The following is a 14,393-nucleotide window of genomic DNA, read 5'->3' on the forward strand; positions in this document are numbered from 1 at the left end:
AGGGAAAATATACAATATTATGGGAGGTACAAGTAATGAATGTATCAATTTCATAAGTCCTGGAGGTAATCGCTAACTTAAATTGGCAAATCCGTCTGTTCCGAATTTTATTTAGGCAACAGTGCATTTACGACATGGGAAGTAACTTTCAAATTCTGAAAGAAAGAAACTCTATTCGTTGCATCCAAGATGTTAGGTGCCACATGGAGTTTCAAAGGAGGTACATCCCTAAATATTACTTGTGGGGAGTCTGGAATGACAGGCCACCATAATCTATCCTTTTTTAAAACTTTTATGATTTTTTTGATATCATAATATTGATGGGAGTATGCCAAAACAAAGAAAAAATTATAATCCTTCACGCTTAGATGTGTATGTTGACTTCCAGCCATTGGAACGCACTGATTAACATCAGTAATTTCCCGCCATTGAATTCCTGTAATGAACGCTACATTTTTTTACACATAAAGAGGCGTACTTGTGTAAGTAGGCCACACCTCAGACGATCTCCTATTGAATGAAAGTCACTGGAGACACAAGCACGCTATGGGCCTGTGCACTTTCTGAATGTTTTATACTGATGATCGTTTTTATCTACCTTTGTAAGTACAGACTTAAATAAATCTTTTAATTGATTTGAACGTACTTCACAATGCGCCTCTTTTTGTTTATCATGGTGGTCCTTCCTTTGTGATTGGTGGGTGAGCAAAGTGGAGCGTGTTTCCTGGATTACCTTTTCAGTCCTGTTCATTGACCAACGCGAGTCATTTCACTGGTTGCAAACGTTGTGGAGTTTTTACCCATTGTCTGATGCTGGAGATGCCATTTAGATCCATGTCATATGCCTGTTTTACTTGTCTTCTGGTTAGGAGATTGGATTAACACTGTGGTATGGTGTGCTGTGCTGTGCTATAATCTCACACTTAAGCTGGTGCTGGGTCTCATCTTTTCCCTTCTACATATCATCTTCCTTACAGAGTCAGTGTGCTGGTTGCTGGCAAAACCTGGTCCCAGGATTGGAGTATCCAGGACCCATACCATGACTTACTAATTCCTAATCAACAACCGGTTTTCTCTATAGCAAACACACAACCTGAAGCCTGTCAGATTGTATGGATGAGAACCCTGAGTGCCCCTTAACCGCTCTCAGATGGTGACAGGTGCATAGATTTTATTGTAACATAAAAGGTAATAGAAAAAAAGTAAAATGGTCATTTTATGGTCCCTTAATGATATGAACCAAACCTAGTAGAACCACCTTTGACTGCAATTACAGTTGCTTTTGCCAATAATTTTTGGCAAAATTGCTCTTTTTGGTTGGAAAGCGACCATATGTGAACAGGATTTTTAAAATGTTGCCACAGATTATAGATTGAATTCACAGCACAGAAAACACAGCACATAGGAAAAAAACACGCACCCTGCCATGTCCCTACTTACATGGCCCATAAAGAATTAATAAGCAAAAAATCATTGGCTAAATCATGATGCGTTTTTGGTTATTGGAGAGGCTACACATCTGTGGGACAACTGAGAAGGAAAGAGGGACAGAGGAATTTGGCTCCAAATGAGGGACAGTTCCTCCAAATGAGGGACAGTTCCTCCAAATGAGGGACAGTTGGTATGATTTAAGGTCACTGCCCTGATGGTGAAAGTGTACCTTTGCCCAGTCTCAGGTTTTTTGCTATCACCACCATTTTTGTATCCATATTTGGCATTCTCAGTGTGCTGAGCGATGTTGGCTTTCATGGGATACAGGCATACCCCACTTTTAAGTACACAATGGGGTTTATTTACTAAAGCTAGAAAGTGCAAAATCAAGACCACTATTGCATAGAAACCAATGAGCTTGCAGGTTTTATTACCAAAGCTTAATTGAACAAGCTGGGGTTAGAAGCTCATTGGTCTCTATGCAGACATGAGTCTGATTTTGCACTTTCTAGCGTTAGTAAATAAACCCCATTGTGTACTTAAAAGTGGGGTATGCCTGTATATTGTATATGAAGGCTACCATTGCTGATCTCCTGAAATTCTAGTTTCTTATCAATTATGTTGACCTACTAGTTTAGGGCATTTGGATCTGAGACTCATAAGAAAAATCAGACGTCCGAAGTCCTTATCCTTATGTATAGATGAGATGAACTGCCATGGGTTTGGTTCAAGCAGGGTTCCAAGAACTTCAAAGGAAAAAGGATTCCAAACTCAAACCCCACTGAAGTCAATGGGAGCCAAGTCTGCCAAATCGAAACGCCTATTTTCTAGGCTAATAGATAAATTATGGGACTTTCCAGAAACAGGTGTATTTATTTTAAGATCATGTGAAACTCCGATTACACACAAGGGAGCCGTGGCCTCCCAATAAAATAAATATGTGCTTAAGCACTTCATTATTAGTGCATCTGCACTTACCGTTTTCTCTTTGCAAAGTCCCACAAATTCATGTTGATCCTGTCAATAAGGTTCCACCTAGTATGCCTTCACTACAGTGGGATGAAAAATGTGGCAGGAGGCGTGGCTATCGTAGAGCTGCACGTTTAATCGTTAAGAATCAAACTCATGATTCTTTTCCCTTCCCGATCTTCAAAACAGCATTTCACGATTCTTTCTAAAGCTGCGTACACACGGGCGGATTGTATGGCCTACTTAGTCCGTCATACAATCCGACGGACAGTCCGTCCTACTTTCGAATGAACGGACTTGACCACACACGATGAACAGACAGTCCGCCGAAAGCTTGCGCGATGACGTGTACAGCACGTACGACGGGACTAGAAATAGGAAGTCCAATACACAGCAATGCAACCTTTCGCCGTGTAAATCCTTTCTGAGCATGCGCCATTCTTAGTCCGTCCAACTAGCCTACTGACGAGCGGATTGTCCGCTGAAACCAAAGTATGACGGACAATATTTAGAAAAATCCGAAATACTTAGTACGCCAGACTGCACGCTGAAAAAGTCCGCTGAAGCCCACACACGAGCGGACTGTCCGCTGAAATGTGTTTCGACGGACTAAGTAGGCCATACAGTCCGCCCGTGTGTACGCGGCTTAACAAGTGCAGAGAGTTCTCACAGCTGGAAAAAAAATCCAGGTAGCCTGTCAAGTTTTATCACAACATCAAGGATAAGTATAAACAAAGTAACATTTCCTCTTAGAGCAAAGGAATGAACTTCTGCCTGTAGATGAGGGTTATTTAACCACTTAAAGACTAAACCATTTTCTGGCACTTGCTGTTTACAAGTTAAAATCAATATTTATTGCTAGAAAATTTCTCAGAACGCCCAAAAATGATATATATTTATTTAGCAGAGAATAAAATAGTTGTTGTAGCAATATTTTATATCACACTGTATTTGCGCAGCGGTCTTTCAAACGCAATTTATTTATTTTTTACATACACTTTAATGAATTAAAGCAAAACTAAACAGTAAAGTTAGCCCAATTCTTTTGTATAATGTGAAAGATGACATTATGCCGTGAGAATTGTAATCTTTATTCTGAGCAAAAAAATTGCGATTCTCTTTTTTGCCCAAATCACGCAGCTCTAGGCCATCAGCATCACCACTGCTGATTCACAAGCCCATAGCTTGCAAATTATTTCTGGTATAACAGCACTGTCTTTGTTGCTTGAACAGGAACTTCAAACTTTTTTGAGTGTATCTGCCTCCACTATGGCACTTCCACCAGTGCGGGGACAACGTCATCTAAAGCCCATTGCTAACATGCCAAACTGAAACCCGACCACCCCGCCCCCACCCAAGATGTATGAGCAATCTGTGTCAGCATTAATACCACCACAAAAACACTAAGCACTAATCTGCATGCTTACCCCATAAGCATAACCCCCCCCCCCCGTACAAATCTACCCCCTTGCTGAAATCCCACTTCTCAGCACAAATCTTTGCCCCCCCCCCCCCCCCCACACACACACACACAAAATCACCCTTCCTAGCATAAATCCTTTACCCCTAAAATGTCCCCTATTAATACACATCTTTTCTTCCCACTTAAAATCCACACCCCCCCCCCCCCACAAAACCCCCTTCCTAGTACAAATCTTTTCCCCCATATCCCCTCCCAACACAAATCCCCCTAAATCACCACTCTTAGCACACCCCCCCCCCCCATCCCCTACCTAGAAAAAATACTTACCCCCTGCCGCCCCCCCAGATTCCCCCTTCCATCCAAAATCCACTCCAATCTCCAAATCTCGCTATCGCTCTGTGTGCAGGTGTCCCAAAGGGCTTTGCCTGGCCTTCAGGTCCTAGCAGAGCCCTTTGGCAAGTCTACACACAAGCAGGTGATTTTGTGTGCATGTGCAAAGACAGAGAAGCTTTGGGACTTCCCTTATAGCTGTCTGCTCATTCACAGGAAACCCTGCATATGTACAGATTTTTGGGGAAAGCCTCGAGTGTCCAGATGTGCCTCAGGGCTCACTCAGGACCTGAAGCACACAGGGTGAGTTTGGGTACCTTAGCTGCATTCCTTATAAGGACACAGCAGCTGTGTCTATTCAGCCATGTGTCCCAATAGAGTAAAATGAATAGTGATGGACGAACTTCCGACGGGACGTTTCGCGAACGCGAAACGCGAACGGACACAAACGTTCGCGAAAACGACCGTTCGCCGCGGGCTCCATTGACTTCAATGGGAGGCGAATTTCGCAAACCTTTAGGTCGAATTTGCGGCCACGGGGTAATTATTAGGGGGTAGCACGTAGTCCCACCACCTGGACAATAGCATAATACATGTATGAGGTGAATTTGGGATCGATAACTACAAGCATTTTTTTTTTATTTGGGAAATTGTTCTGACAATTCAGGACTATGGAGCTAATGAAGGCAATGGAGGAGAGGGAAGGTCAGGGACCAGGGTAGGCAAACAAGAGGGTGCAGGAGATACAGAGCACTGACAGCAGCACCGTAATACAGAGCACTGACATCAGCACCGTGACATACAGCGCTGACAGCAGCTCCGTGACATACAGCGCTGACAGCAGCTCCGTGACATACAGCGCTGACAGCAGCTCCGTGACATACAGCGCTGACAGCAGCTCCGTGACATACAGCGCTGACAGCAGCTCCGTGACATACAGCGCTGACAGCAGCACCGTGACATACAGCGCTGACAGCAGCTCCGTGACATACAGCGCTGACAGCAGCTCCGTGACATACAGCGCTGACAGCAGCTCCGTGACATACAGCACTGACAGCAGCTCCGTGACATACAGCGCTGACAGCAGCTCCGTGACATACAGCGCTGACAGCAGCACCGTGACATACAGCGCTGACAGCAGCTCCGTGACATACAGCGCTGACAGCAGCTCCGTGACATACAGCGCTGACAGCAGCTCCGTGACATACAGCGCTGACAGCAGCTCCGTGACATACAGCGCTGACAGCAGCTCCGTGACATACAGCGCTGACAGCAGCTCCGTGACATACAGCGCTGACAGCAGCTCCGTGACATACAGCGCTGACAGCAGCTCCGTGACATACAGCGCTGACAGCAGCTCCGTGACATACAGCGCTGACAGCAGCTCCGTGACATACAGCGCTGACAGCAGCTCCGTGACATACAGCGCTGACAGCAGCACCGTAAGCAGCCCCAGGAGGAAGTCAGCACAGCACAGGGATGGTGTGATCCCCTCATAATAAGAACCCCCAGGAGGAAGTCAGCACAGCACAGGGATGGTGGGAGCCCCTCATAATAAGAACACCCAGGAGGAAGTCAGCACAGCACAGGGATGGTGGGAACCCCTCATAATAAGCAGCCCCAGTAGAAATATGACACCGCTCAACCTCTTCAAAGAGGAGGGTAGGGGCATATAGTACGGTGTGCTTTTTTGGGTCAGGGAAGTGAGCCAAATGAATTAAGAAGGTCTGTGTGCTTGATTCCAAAAATTGTTTATAGACATATACATGGTCTACTGATCACATGTGTTGAATTCCTCCGAGATCCATGCCTCATTCATTTTTAGAAATGTGAGGTAGTTAACACTGTGGTGAGCTAGGCGAGTACGCTTATCGGTCACAATCCCCCCTGCTGCGCTGAACGTCCTTTCGGACAGGACACTGGATGAGGGGCAAGCCAACAGTTCGATTGCAAATTGGGCAAGCTCTGGCCAGAGGTCAAGCCTGCCCACCCAGTAGTCTAGGGGTTCATCACTCCTCAGAGCGTCCACATCGGCCGTTAACCCAATGTAGTCGGACACCTGACGGTCTAGGCGTTCCCTGATGCTGGATCCGGATGACACCTGTCGATGGGTCGGCTGAAAGAATGACCTCATATCCGAAGTCACCAACACATCTTCAAACCGGCCTCTTCTTGCAGGCGCTGTTGGATTGGTACCCGCAAATCCTTCTCTGGGAGTGGGAATTGCTCCTCTGCCAGCGCACGCAAAAGCAGAATGCAGCATTTCTCGAAGCAAGGCCTGGAAGTGCTGCATTCTGACAGCCCTCTGCGACGGCGGTAACATTTCCGCCATTTTGTGTTTGTACCGGGGGTCTAAGTACGTTGCCACCCAGTACTGGTCCTTGACCCTCATGCTTTTTATACGGGGGTCCCTATTAAAACACTGGAGCATGAAGGCCCCCATTTGCACTAAAGTGGAAGCGGTGTGGTGGCCTGGCTCCTGCTCATCATCCAGGATAATGTCGTCCTCTTCATTCTCCTCTCCCCATCCTCGCACAACAGGGATCCCAGAAAGGTTTAAAGCATGCTCTTCTTGCTCCTGCTCATCCGCCCCGGCACCATCCTCCTCTGACTCCTCATCAGACTCCTGTTGTTGACTTGTCTCAGATAGAGTAGCCCCCCCTGGGAATTCATCCAGCATTGCGACTTCCTCATCTTCCCGCTCCTGCTCCTCCACAGCCTGATCAATGACACGACGCAATGCACGCTCCAGAAAGAAGGCATAAGGTACCATGTCACTGATGGCGCCATGGCTGCGACTGACCAGTTTGGTGATCTCCTCAAATGGCCGCAGAAGTCTGCATGTGTCGCGCATGAGCAGCCACTGGCGCGGTGAAAAAAAACCCAGCTCCCCAGAACCGTTTCTTTCGCAGAGTTCATACAGGTAGACGTTAACTGCACGTTTCTGCTGGAGCAGCCTATCAAGCATATAGAAGGTTGAGTTCCATCGCGTCGGGCAATCGCAAATAAGACGTCTGACCGGCAGATGGTGTCGCCGCTGAATGTCAGCAAGGCGAGCCATGGCCGTGTAAGATCTTCTGAAATGGGCCGAGATTTTCCTTGCCTGCCGCAAGATGTCCTGGACCCCAGGGTATTTGACAAGGAATCGCTGCACGACCAAGTTTAAGACGTGTGCCATGCACGGCACGTGCGTGATTTTGCCCTGTTTCAATGCGCTAAGCAGATTGGCACCGTTGTCACACACCACTTTACCAACTGTCAAATTGAGCGGTGTTAGCCACTCATCTGCCTGTGAACGCAAAGCTGAAAGGAGTGCCGGGCCAGTGTGGCTCTTTGCTTCCAGGCACAACAGACGCAGCACGGCATGGCAACGTCTCACCTGGCATGTGGAATAGGTTCTGGGGAGCTTGGGCGGTGCAGTGGAAGAGACGCTAGCAGCGGAAAAGGAGGAGGCAGCTGAGGAGGAGAGGGAGGAGGATGGAGTAGGAGGAGGAGAAGAAGAGTCAGGCCTGCATGCAATCCGTGGCGGTAAAACCAAATCTACACGGGTGCCACGGGTTACATGCTTGACGGCCGTCAGAAGGTTCACCCAGTGGGCAGTAAAACTGATATACCTTCCCTGCCCGTGTTTGCTAGACCACGTGTCTGTGGTCAGATGTATCTTGGCACCGACACTGTGTGCCAGAGATACATTCACTTGCCGCTGAACATGGCCATATAGCTCTGGGATGCCCTTCTCTGAGAAATACTTCCTTCCTGGGACCTTCCATTGTGGTGTTCCAATGGCCACAAATTTGCGAAAGGCCTCCGAGTCCACCAGTTTATATGGCAGTAGTTGGCGGGCTATGAGTTCTGACAAGCCAGCCGCCAACCGTTGGGCAAGAGGGTTATCCGGCGTCATCATTTTTTTACGCTCAAACATTAGGCCCACGGAAGCCTGCCTTTTTGCAGAAAAATGTGAGCTTGGCGTGATGGAAGGTGGAGTGGAGGACAATTGTGAGGAGAGAGGAGAAGGAGAAGTAGAAGACGAGGCTGGACGGTGAGAGCCTGCAGTGTGGCTTTGTGTGTTCCGTTGCTCCCACTGGGCTCGGTGATGGCTGCTCATGTGCCTTCTTAAGGCGGTCGTCCCTAGGTGAGTATTGGGCTTACCGCGACTAACGCGTTGACTGCAAAGATTGCAGATGGCAACGCTATTGTCAGCAGCGGACACGTTAAAAAAAGCCCACACTGCGGAGCCATGTGCCGGTGTCCTGGGAGCGCCAGATGTGACCGTACATGGTCGATGACTCGCTCCTGATACATTTGCAGTCTGCTTTGTCCCTGCTGTGCAATGTAAGTCATTGCTGCTTCTCCTCCCTATCTGCTGGTCCATATCTCCCTCTGAACTCCCCTCCTCTTCCTCTCTTGTGGGCACCCACGTGACATCACTAGACACGTCATCATCAACGTCACCTTCCCCACCGCTATAAGTAGAGTAGGCAGCAACACCGGGGACCAACCTCCTCCTTGGGCTGATCTGGGTACTGGCGTCAGACTGCTGAGTAGCGCTTGTTGCTACCTCCTCTTCCTGATCCAATACCAAGAGTGGCTGCGCATCAGAAATGTCCTCTTGATATGGATCGGAAAATAATTCCAGTGACTCAAGCGGAAGGTATGTGGTGGTGGTGGTGGTGGTCGTGTTGTTGGTGGTAGTGTCTTTGGGGGTGCACATAGCAGAGAGTGAAGAAGAGGGTGCAGATCGAGAGGATGAGGAGGGTGCAGAAGAGTAAGGCTGAGCGAGCCACTCAACCAAGTCTGGTGCATCCTTTAAAGTAATTGAACGCACCTTCTGCAACTTCCCACTTTGGCTCAAGCCTGTTGCTCCTGCCCTACCCCTACCACCCCTGCGGAAGGGCCTGCCTCTTCCTCTGCATGTCATTTTTTAAATGACCCTGTGACAAAACTCTTAGTCCCTATACCGCTGAAGGACTGCTGCAGTATAGGTGAGCGGTCAGCAGTGGTGCACGTCAACCCTATCTATTGTGGACCTATAGCGGTCCTTACAGAACAGCAGACTGTACCGCACTCAAGCCTATGTACCGTAGCACCCTATACCAAGTTACCAGTCCTTATAAGAACTTTTGTGGACCAAGCAGGTTGTGTATTAGTGTTTAGCAGACTGTACGTCAGTCCCTATACCGCTGAAGGACTGCTGCAGTATAGGGCAGCGGTCAGCAGTGGTGCACGTCAACCCTATCTATTGTGGACCGATAGCGGTCCTTACAGAACAGCAGACTGTACCGCACTCAAGCCTATGTACCGTAGCACCCTATACCAAGTTACCAGTCCTTATAAGAACTTTTGTGGACCAAGCAGGTTGTGTATTAGTGTTTAGCAGACTGTACGTCAGTCCCTATACCGCTGAAGGACTGCTGCAGTATAGGGCAGCGGTCAGCAGTGGTGCACGTCAACCCTATCTATTGTGGACCGATAGCGGTCCTTACAGAACAGCAGACTGTATCGCACTCAAGCCTATGTACCGTAGCACCCTATACCAAGTTACCAGTCCTTATAAGAACTTTTGTGGACCAAGCAGGTTGTGTATTAGTGTTTAGCAGACTGTACGTCAGTCCCTATACCGCTGAAGGACTGCTGCAGTATAGGGCAGCGGTCAGCAGTGGTGCACGTCAACCCTATCTATTGTGGACCTATAGCGGTCCTTACAGAACAGCAGACTGTACCGCACTCAAGCCTATGTACCGTAGCACCCTATACCAAGTTACCAGTCCTTATAAGAACTTTTGTGGAACAAGCAGGTTGTGTGTTAGTGATTAGCAGACTGTACGTCAGTCCCTATACCGCTGAAGGACTGCTGCAGTATAGGTGAGCGGTCAGCAGTGGTGCACGTCAACCCTATCTATTGTGGACCGATAGCGGTCCTTACAGAACAGCAGACTGTACCGCACTCAAGCCTATGTACCGTAGCACCCTATACCAAGTTACCAGTCCTTATAAGAACTTTTGTGGACCAAGCAGGTTGTGTATTAGTGTTTAGCAGACTGTACGTCAGTCCCTATACCGCTGAAGGACTGCTGCAGTATAGGGCAGCGGTCAGCAGTGGTGCACGTCAACCCTATCTATTGTGGACCGATAGCGGTCCTTACAGAACAGCAGACTGTACCGCACTCAAGCCTATGTACCGTAGCACCCTATACCAAGTTACCAGTCCTTATAAGAACTTTTGTGGACCAAGCAGGTTGTGTATTAGTGTTTAGCAGACTGTACGTCAGTCCCTATACCGCTGAAGGACTGCTGCAGTATAGGGCAGCGGTCAGCAGTGGTGCACGTCAACCCTATCTATTGTGGACCGATAGCGGTCCTTACAGAACAGCAGACTGTACCGCACTCAAGCCTATGTACCGTAGCACCCTATACCAAGTTACCAGTCCTTATAAGAACTTTTGTGGAACAAGCAGGTTGTGTGTTAGTGATTAGCAGACTGTACGTCAGTCCCTATACCGCTGAAGGACTGCTGCAGTATAGGGCAGCGGTCAGCAGTGGTGCACGTCAACCCTATCTATTGTGGACCGATAGCGGTCCTTACAGAACAGCAGACTGTACCGCACTCAAGCCTATGTACCGTAGCACCCTATACCAAGTTACCAGTCCTTATAAGAACTTTTGTGGAACAAGCAGGTTGTGTGTTAGTGATTAGCAGACTGTACGTCAGTCCCTATACCGCTGAAGGACTGCTGCAGTATAGGTGAGCGGTCAGCAGTGGTGCACGTCAACCCTATCTATTGTGGACCGATAGCGGTCCTTACAGAACAGCAGACTGTACCGCACTCAAGCCTATGTACCGTAGCACCCTATACCAAGTTACCAGTCCTTATAAGAACTTTTGTGGAACAAGCAGGTTGTGTGTTAGTGATTAGCAGACTGTACGTCAGTCCCTATACCGCTGAAGGACTGCTGCAGTATAGGTGAGCGGTCAGCAGTGGTGCACGTCAACCCTATCTATTGTGGACCGATAGCGGTCCTTACAGAACAGCAGACTGTACCGCACTCAAGCCTATGTACCGTAGCACCCTATACCAAGTTACCAGTCCTTATAAGAACTTTTGTGGACCAAGCAGGTTGTGTATTAGTGTTTAGCAGACTGTACGTCAGTCCCTATACCGCTGAAGGACTGCTGCAGTATAGGGCAGCGGTCAGCAGTGGTGCACGTCAACCCTATCTATTGTGGACCGATAGCGGTCCTTACAGAACAGCAGACTGTACCGCACTCAAGCCTATGTACCGTAGCACCCTATACCAAGTTACCAGTCCTTATAAGAACTTTTGTGGAACAAGCAGGTTGTGTGTTAGTGATTAGCAGACTGTACGTCAGTCCCTATACCGCTGAAGGACTGCTGCAGTATAGGGCAGCGGTCAGCAGTGGTGCACGTCAACCCTATCTATTGTGGACCGATAGCGGTCCTTACAGAACAGCAGACTGTACCGCACTCAAGCCTATGTACCGTAGCACCCTATACCAAGTTACCAGTCCTTATAAGAACTTTTGTGGAACAAGCAGGTTGTGTGTTAGTGATTAGCAGACTGTACGTCAGTCCCTATACCGCTGAAGGACTGCTGCAGTATAGGTGAGCGGTCAGCAGTGGTGCACGTCAACCCTATCTATTGTGGACCGATAGCGGTCCTTACAGAACAGCAGACTGTACCGCACTCAAGCCTATGTACCGTAGCACCCTATACCAAGTTACCAGTCCTTATAAGAACTTTTGTGGACCAAGCAGGTTGTGTATTAGTGTTTAGCAGACTGTACGTCAGTCCCTATACCGCTGAAGGACTGCTGCAGTATAGGGCAGCGGTCAGCAGTGGTGCACGTCAACCCTATCTATTGTGGACCGATAGCGGTCCTTACAGAACAGCAGACTGTACCGCACTCAAGCCTATGTACCGTAGCACCCTATACCAAGTTACCAGTCCTTATAAGAACTTTTGTGGACCAAGCAGGTTGTGTATTAGTGTTTAGCAGACTGTACGTCAGTCCCTATACCGCTGAAGGACTGCTGCAGTATAGGGCAGCGGTCAGCAGTGGTGCACGTCAACCCTATCTATTGTGGACCGATAGCGGTCCTTACAGAACAGCAGACTGTACCGCACTCAAGCCTATGTACCGTAGCACCCTATACCAAGTTACCAGTCCTTATAAGAACTTTTGTGGAACAAGCAGGTTGTGTGTTAGTGATTAGCAGACTGTACGTCAGTCCCTATACCGCTGAAGGACTGCTGCAGTATAGGGCAGCGGTCAGCAGTGGTGCACGTCAACCCTATCTATTGTGGACCGATAGCGGTCCTTACAGAACAGCAGACTGTACCGCACTCAAGCCTATGTACCGTAGCACCCTATACCAAGTTACCAGTCCTTATAAGAACTTTTGTGGAACAAGTGAGTTGTGAATGTTTAGCAGACTGCAGCAGAAGGGCAGCAGTCAAGTATAATATCCTTTCTATATTTGGAAGAAAGAATATTATACATGTACAAGCCTATTACTGTACCACTGATACCAGTCCTGAAAAGAACCTTTGTGGAACTAATAATAACAGCAAGTCTTTAAAATTACCCTCACTGCCTGACAACACTGCTTCCTTCCTGTCCCTATACAAATTGGCAAAAAAAGAGAACGATTAGTGGTTACTGGAACAGCTCTTTTGTGGACCTTGATAGTAACAGCTAATGATGATGATGATGATGATGATGATGAAAGACTAATCTGGCTGTCCCTGTAGCATACACCGTCCTTTCCCTTTCTCTAAACTAACAAAAGACACTCAGGCTGCTGCAAGAATCAGCAGCACAGCAAACCTATCAACACCTAACACCTATACCAGTCCTGAAAAGAACTTTTGTGTACCAAATAGCTAGTGGTTTATCTCTCCCTACTCCACACAGGAACCTGTCCCTATCGTAACAGAAGAAAGAATGTAAAATGGCCACCGGATCGGGTGTATTTATAGGTTAGGGGGAATGTACAAGTGTCCATGTGCTGTCATGTCTCAATTGGCTGTCCTGTATCACATGATAAACGTGTCACCAAAGGTTAAAGTTCTTGTATACATTAAACACGTAAGTCCGCCGCGGCGAACGACGGAAAAAGGCGTTCGAACGTGCGGACCGCGAATGTCGGAAATTCGCCGCGAAACGACCGCCGGGCGAACCGTTCGGCCATCACTAAAAATGAAATGCCGGCATGGGGATGCACACAGAACCTGTGCCAGTAAAAGGAGGGCACAGAGTTGATCAACCCTTGTGAAAGGACCCTACACTCTCTGCAGGCTACTGGTGAGTTATGGTGCCATCTGTGTGATAACTAAGGAGAACTACACTATATTGTCAAAAGTATTTGGACCCCTGCCTTTACAAGCACATGTACCTTAATGTATCCCAGCAACATCCCATGCAGTCTCTGCTCTAATTCATCCCAAAAGGATCTATCGGGTTGAGGTCAGGACTCTGTACAGGCCAGTCAAGTTCCTCCAATCAAGTTGCTGGCCAATCAAGCACAGTGATACCATGATCATTAAACCAGGTATTGGTACTTTTGGCAGTGTGGGCAGGTGCTATGTCCTGCTGGAAAATGAAATCAGCATCTCCATAAAGCTAGTCAGCAGAGGGAAGCATGAAGTACCTGTAGAAATTCCTGGTAGAGTCAGCACGACTTTGGACTTGATAAAACACAGTGGACCAACACCAGCAGATGACATGGCTCCCCAAATCATCACTGACTGTGGAAACTTTACACTGGACCTCATGTAATTTGGATTCTGTGCCTCTCCACTCTTCCTCCAGATTCTGGGACCTTGATTTCCAAATAAAGTGCAAAACTTTCTACAGTCCATGATGATTTGGGGATCCATGTCATCTGGTGGTGTTGGTGTTCACTTTGAATTGAATCACCGAAATAAATTAACTTTCTGATGATATGCAAATTTTCTGAGATGCACCTGTGTGTATATACAGTATCTCACAAAAGTGGGTAAACCCCTCACATTTTTGTAAATATTTTATTATACCTTTTCATGTGACAACACTGAAGAAATTACACTTTGGTACAATGTAAAGTAGTGAGTGTACAGCTTTTATAACAGTGTAAATTTGCTGTCCCCTCAAAATAACTCAACACACAGCCATTAATGTTTAAATCGATGGCAACAAAAGTAAGTACGTGCCTAAGTGAGAATGTCCAAATTAGGCCCA

This window comes from Lithobates pipiens, unplaced genomic scaffold, assembly GCF_037356315.1.
Source record: "Lithobates pipiens isolate NorthernLeopardFrog02 unplaced genomic scaffold, aLitPip1_a1.2 Scaffold_13, whole genome shotgun sequence".
NCBI lineage: Eukaryota > Metazoa > Chordata > Amphibia > Anura > Ranidae > Lithobates > Lithobates pipiens.